We start from the raw sequence: 6662 nt of genomic DNA on the forward strand, positions 1-6662 counted from the left end.
ACGTTCTTTTGAGATGACAAAAGAAAACTCTAACAACTTATGCATGTAACACAAAAAATAATTTTCAATTAAATTCAAATTAGAGAGAATAGTAATTAAAATATAGTCAATTTTTTTTTACTGAGGATTGGTTGGGGTTGGGGTTTGGGGAGGGTTAAATAATGAAGTGATTAGATAATAAACATATTACAATTTATAAATTTTAAACTGAAGATATGAGAGGACGGTAAAATAAAAATTTAAATTATATTTGATAATATGAAATCTTTAAATTGTAAATAATATAATAAAGAAAAATATGAAACAAAAAATAATTCTGCAATTACATGATTGTGTTTACTCATATAGGTTTGATTAGAGGTGGAAAACCACATTGTGTTGGGTGGGGAGGGGGGAGGGTGTGTGGAAATATCAACATAATATCTTTAAATTGTGAATTATATAATAATTTTTTTTTTTTAAACATAAAATTCGTTTTATAATTACATTATTATTTTTTTGTATGAACTTAATTAGAGATTAGATGATTGGCGTGGGGAGGGGTGGGTGGTTGTAGAGGCTTGTGGGGTGGGGTGGGGTGGGGGTTGAGGTGGGGGTAGATATTTTTTTTTTAAATTGAAAGGGCAGGCAGGCATGGAGGTCGGAGGTAGGTGGATGTGGGGGTAGAAAGATATTTTTTTTTATTATTTCATTGAGAAATGATATGACAGTTGAACATGATGCACAAATAGATAGAATAATACTCTACATATAACATCTTTCTAGCCTTTAAAATAATATGAATTGACATGCACATTCAAATATAAAGTGATTAAAATAATACTTTACTATTATTCGTGCATCGCTCAGGTGCGTATGCTAATACAAATATAAATGATAAATTATACAAATACAAATATTACTTTGTATGAAATGATACATGTTTATACAAGTTGCACCATACATATACAAATGATATATATATATATATATATACAAATGATAAATTTCGCATACAAATACTAACGCAACATTTGTATTAAATGGTAAATTGCATATTTATATATTTTAAATTCAAGCAAATAAAATTAATACATATTCTTGTTTGTAAATAATTATAAAATAATAAATTGTGCATATTCACAGGTAAACTATTCAAATACAAATAATAAATTTATTTAAAATATATAGTTTGATACAAATAAATATAAAATATAAAAAACATTTAATATTAAATACAAGAACAAAAAAATAACAATAAAAACTCTATAAAAAATAAAAAAGAAAAAAGAAAAAAAAGAAACAATAAAGAAAAAATGGAAAATAAAAAAAAGTGCAAAGAAAAAAAAGAAAATGTAAAAAAACGAAGGGAAAAACTAAATAAGAAAAAAAATTGCAAAGAGAACAAGAAACGGTAAAAAACTAAAAACTAAAAACTAAAAACTAAAAAATAAAAAATAAAAAATAAAAAATAAAAAATAAAAAATAAAAAATAAAAAATAAAAAATAAAAAATAAAAAACAAAAAGGAAAAACTGAAAAAGAAGAAAAAGAATAGAGAGAAAAATAGGGAAAAAAGATTTTTAATCATTCAAACCTATTTTGAGTTTTGAAACTCGTTAAAAAAGGCTTCCTATTTTTAGAAATACAATCTTTAATTAATCTTTAATTAATTAGGTGAACGTAATTTAAAAATACTGAAATTCTTTTACCTTTTTAAACTCAAGTTGTTACCTAAAAATAAGGTAATTAATTGTATTTGTATATGGATTTGATGCACAATATGTATTTGATGCTGCCTTGTGCATCAAATAAATATACAAGTTGCTATTTCGGGTAATTATAAAACTCATGCTATGAAATGCCTAATTATGGACTTAAGTTTGCTACTTGTGAATTTTTTCCTTTATAGTACTACTAACACAACATGCTACCCACTCCAGCCACGGTACTAAGGGTCCGTTTGGCTATTCAATATGAAGTTATTTGAGAAGAAATTAAATTTTTGATTAAATAAGTAAAAATGAACGAAAAATGGGTGTTCATTTTTATGTGGTCATTTTAAAAATAGAAGATAATTTATTATTTAATTTCTAATTTATCTTTATCAACTAAAATTTATCTTTATAAAGTTGCTCGACTACAGAGGTCATCCATCTCATAAGGAGACTGGTGGAGCAGTATAAGGAGAGGAAGAAGGACTTGCACTTGGTGTTCATCGACTTAGAAAAGACTTATGACAAAGTCCCTAGAGAGGTTCTTTTGAGATGCTTGGATACTAGAGCTGTACTTGTGGCATATATTAAGGCAATTAAGGACATGTATAATAAAGCTAAGACTTGTGTAAGAACCGCGGGAGGAGACTCGGGGCACTTTTTTGTCTTAATGAGGTTACATCAGGGATCGACTCTTAGACTATTTTTAGTTTCCTTGGTGATAGAATTATTGGCGAGAAAAATTCAAAGGTGAGGTGCTTGGTATATGCTATTTGTGGATAATGTAGTTCTGTTGACAAGACCCATGGTAAGAGTTAATGCTAAGTTGGAGGTTTGAATACAAACCCTAGAGTCTAAAAGGTCTAGGTTGAAAAGGACCAAGACAGAATAGTTGGAGTACAAATTCATTGACATAATACATGGGGTTGATGTGGTTGTAAAACTTGATACTTCGACCATCTAAAAAAGAGATAGTTGCAGGATATTGGGTCTATGATCTAGGGAATTGGAGCAATTGATGAAGATGTCACTCACTATATTGGTGCAGGATGGATGAAATAAAGGCTCGCATCTGGAGTCTCGTGTGATATGAAGGTGCCCCATAAACTTAAAGATAATTTCTACAAAGTGGCGGTTGAACCAGCTATGTTGTATGAGGCTTGGTATTGGCCAGTCAAGAACCCTTATATCCAAAAGATGAAGGTGAAAGGGATGAGGATGCTATGATAGATGTGTAGGTTTACTAGGAAAGATATGATTAGTAAGGTTATTCAAGATAAGGTGAAAGTGATTTCAGTGGATATCAAGATGCAGGAAGTGATGTTGAGGTGGTTTGGACATATGATGAGGAGGGGCATAGATGCCCCAATACAGAGGTGTGAGATATTAGCTATGGGTGTATTTAAGCAAGATAGAGGTAGACCGAAGAAATATTGGAGGGAGGTTATCATAAATGACATGGATCAGCTCCAACTTAGCAAGGGCATGAGTCTAGATAGGAAGGAGCGGAGGATGCAAATTAGGGTAGAAGGATAGTAGGAAAGGGTGTGCCTTTGCTAGTAGGTTGGAGTGCTTTGTTTGTTATCCATGCTAGCAACCTTAGTCCTAGGATTGTTATAGAGTGTGGGAGGTGTTTGTTGTTTCGAATAGCTTGTGTATAGTATTACTTTGTGGTACTCTTGTTTATGTTATTATTTGTTGTGCCAATACCTATTGTTTCTTGTTACTATACCATGTATTTTCTAAACTAATTTGTCTTGAGTCGAGATCTATCAAAAACAATCTCTCCATCTCACCTCTGAAGTAGTGGTATGGACTGCGTACAATTACCCTCTTTAGAACCCATTTTGTGGGAATATACTAGATATATTATTGTTGTTGTTTATCAACTATATTTATTTCTCAAAATGTTGACTTTGTTATTTTCTCTTTCCACTTTTACCTATCCACTATATTAAAAATAGATGTTCCCTTTTACTTGTCCAGTTTAAAATATCAAGAGATAATTTATCACTTATTTTCTAATTTATTTATAATCAACTATAGTCATTTCACAATGAATTTTCTAAATATTAAATTCATTATATTCAAATGGTGATTGTAACAATTCTCATGGTTGTTTTTTGATTTTTGTGTATTTCAATTATTTTATCCCTTTACGTAGCTTCAATTAAAGTGTTTGTGATTTGTGGCGGATGGGTGACACGGTTTTTGAGGTGGTTGGATGAGTTTTGACTAAAATTTTTCATTTTTTAATATTGTAATAAGTTGATAGGTTCGATCAAGCAAACATTTGATAAAAATAATGTCGGAATGGAGTTTCGTTAGACCCGAAAGGTGATTTTTGAATTAAATAGATCTTTGATTTGGATCCTGAGTATTTCAGATAAATTTTGAGTCGTTGAATGAAAATTTAAAAATTTAAAACTTACAAATTAATTTTGTCCAATATTTGGTCAAGCATATGACCATCTATGAAGTTGAGAAAATTGAACAAAAAGAGTCTTTTAAGTATCCTTTTGAGTATTGGTGATATTGACCGAAGGCAAGGTTAAAATCCCATTTAAAAAAGTAATTAAGATAAATGAGACAAAATTAATATTTCAAAACTTCTAGTCTTTTTTAAAATACAAATTAATCCATAAGTCTTTTTAATAATTGTGTAATAAAAATAAAGGGACCAATCATTTCTCAGACATCTCACATTAGTTTTCAATTTTTTTTTTGAAATGTTTCCTCTTCCTCTCCCAACTTGTTTCCTATAACTCAATCAATTTTTTCCAACAGATTGCTCAAACCTTCACAATAGATCAAACTTTTTACCATTTTCGACCACATCAGTATTTGAGAAAATCCACATTCGACTTTCTTATTTCTTGTAGCCCGTCACTTCTCTCTTTTTGCAGGTAAAGGTCTTCTGTATTTGTTGTTTTTTGAAAACTTAGGGTTATTTATTAAATGAAGAAAAAAAACTTTAGTTGTACTATCTTCAAGTATGAGTTAATAATTTTGAGTTTTGATACTTAAAAAAATAAGAAAAATATGAGAAAATCCTAATTAGTGGTAGTTGATCTCTTAATATGGTGGTTGATGTAAGTAGGGTATCTTTTTTGAGTGAAAAATATTTTTTTATTATTTTTGTTGTTCTTGTTTTCGAGCGTTGTTGTAAAAATAGTACAAACTTGAACTTTGACCTTTTTCGGAGATATCTGTTGTGATAGTTTTTTCTTGTCGCTTGTGTTGTTGTTACCGAATCACTTCACTTGGTATTTGTTGGTGTTGTTGGTGAATGTTGGTGTTGTTGGTGGGTGTTGTTGGTGTTTTTTTTATTGGTATTGTTTCTGTTCTAGGTATGTTTTATTTTGTTGATGTTGTTGGTGTTGGTGTTGGTGGTGTTAGTGTATTGACAAAAATTAAAATATTAGTGTTCAAGTGCGTGTATGGTTATATAGCAGGTTGGTGTTGTTTTTTTTTTTTTTATATATATAATATTGCCTAACATATGTGTAATATATTGGAAACAACTACATATTAGTTAACTGGCTTAATTATTCCAACATATGACCTATCTGTTGGAATAAATCAAAATAGGTCTTCCAACAGATGACCCACCTATTGCAATAGATGGGTCATCTATTGTTAAATTACTTTATTTGATGAATGTTGGTGTTGTTTGTTTGTTTTGTTGGTGTTTCTTATGTTCTAGGTATGTTTTTTTTTGTTGGTGTCATTGGTATTATTGGTGTTGTTGTTGTTGGTATTGGTGTAAAGGTAAAAACAAAAAAATTAGTATTGTTCAAGTGTGTGTGTGGTGATATAATAACTTGGTGTTGTTGTTGGTATTCTTGTTCTTATTGATGTATAATATTGCTCAACAGATGTGTAATATGTTGGAAACAACGATATGTCTGTTGGTTAGTTGGCTTGATTTATTCCAACAGATATCCAGTCTATTGCAACAAAATGAGTCATTTTTTTAGAAGAAATTAAAACAGGTCTTCCAATAGATAACCCATCTATTGTAACATATGATTCATTTATGGAAAAAAATCAAAACACTCTTGCTACTGGTTTGATTTCTTGCAACAGGTGGGATGATCCAGCTATTGCAATAGATGGGTAATCTGTTGAAAGAAATAAAACCAGTGGCAACACTATTTTAATTTCTTCTAATAGATGACCCATCTGTTGAAGATATTTTTGTAAGGTATTTTATTTATTAAATTTTCTATTATCGTTTTTTAATTATGCACAAATCAATTTTAATCTTTTTTATTTTTTCTCTTATTTGTAAATAAAAAATGACTACCAAAAGAAAAAAAGTGGATCAACTTATGACAAACCAACCAAAAAGGCTAAATTACAAACACCATTAGAAGAGCTTGCTCAGCAAGATCTTTCACAAACGAATGAAGTATTACCATCTGTAGAGAATGAATATGTGGAAAGAGATAGAGATATTGCATAATCTACTGAATGAGATGATATAGAAAAAGAAGTTGAAGGATATGAATAAGAGGTTTTAGAGGGAAAAGATGAAAATAAAAATAAGGAAGAAGATGGAGATAGTGAGGATAAGATGATGAAGAAATTCATAAAGGAGATAAAGAGAAAGGTGAGGATGAAGGTGATTATGAAGAGGAAAAAGAAAGTGAGAAAGGAGATGAGGAGAAACAAGATGGCTATGAAAAAGAGGATAAATAGGAAAGAAATAATTATGACATTGATGATGATCTGGTAATATCATCGATCAAACACAAACGTAGATTGAAAACCCAGAATAATCTTGTCAAAACTATTTGTATTGACAAGTTCAAGTTGAGATGCCTATAGATAACCCTAGATATTTGACTGGTAATTTTGTAGTCAAATTTTTCTTGGGTAAGAATTTTGACGTGTTTACAAAGATTTTTGAGGGATTAAAAATAGGAGAATTATTTTAAGTTTAGCTTCTTTGGATACTTTCTTG

The sequence above is a fragment of the Capsicum annuum genome, chromosome 3, assembly GCF_002878395.1.
Source record: "Capsicum annuum cultivar UCD-10X-F1 chromosome 3, UCD10Xv1.1, whole genome shotgun sequence".
NCBI classification, from domain to species: domain Eukaryota; kingdom Viridiplantae; phylum Streptophyta; class Magnoliopsida; order Solanales; family Solanaceae; genus Capsicum; species Capsicum annuum.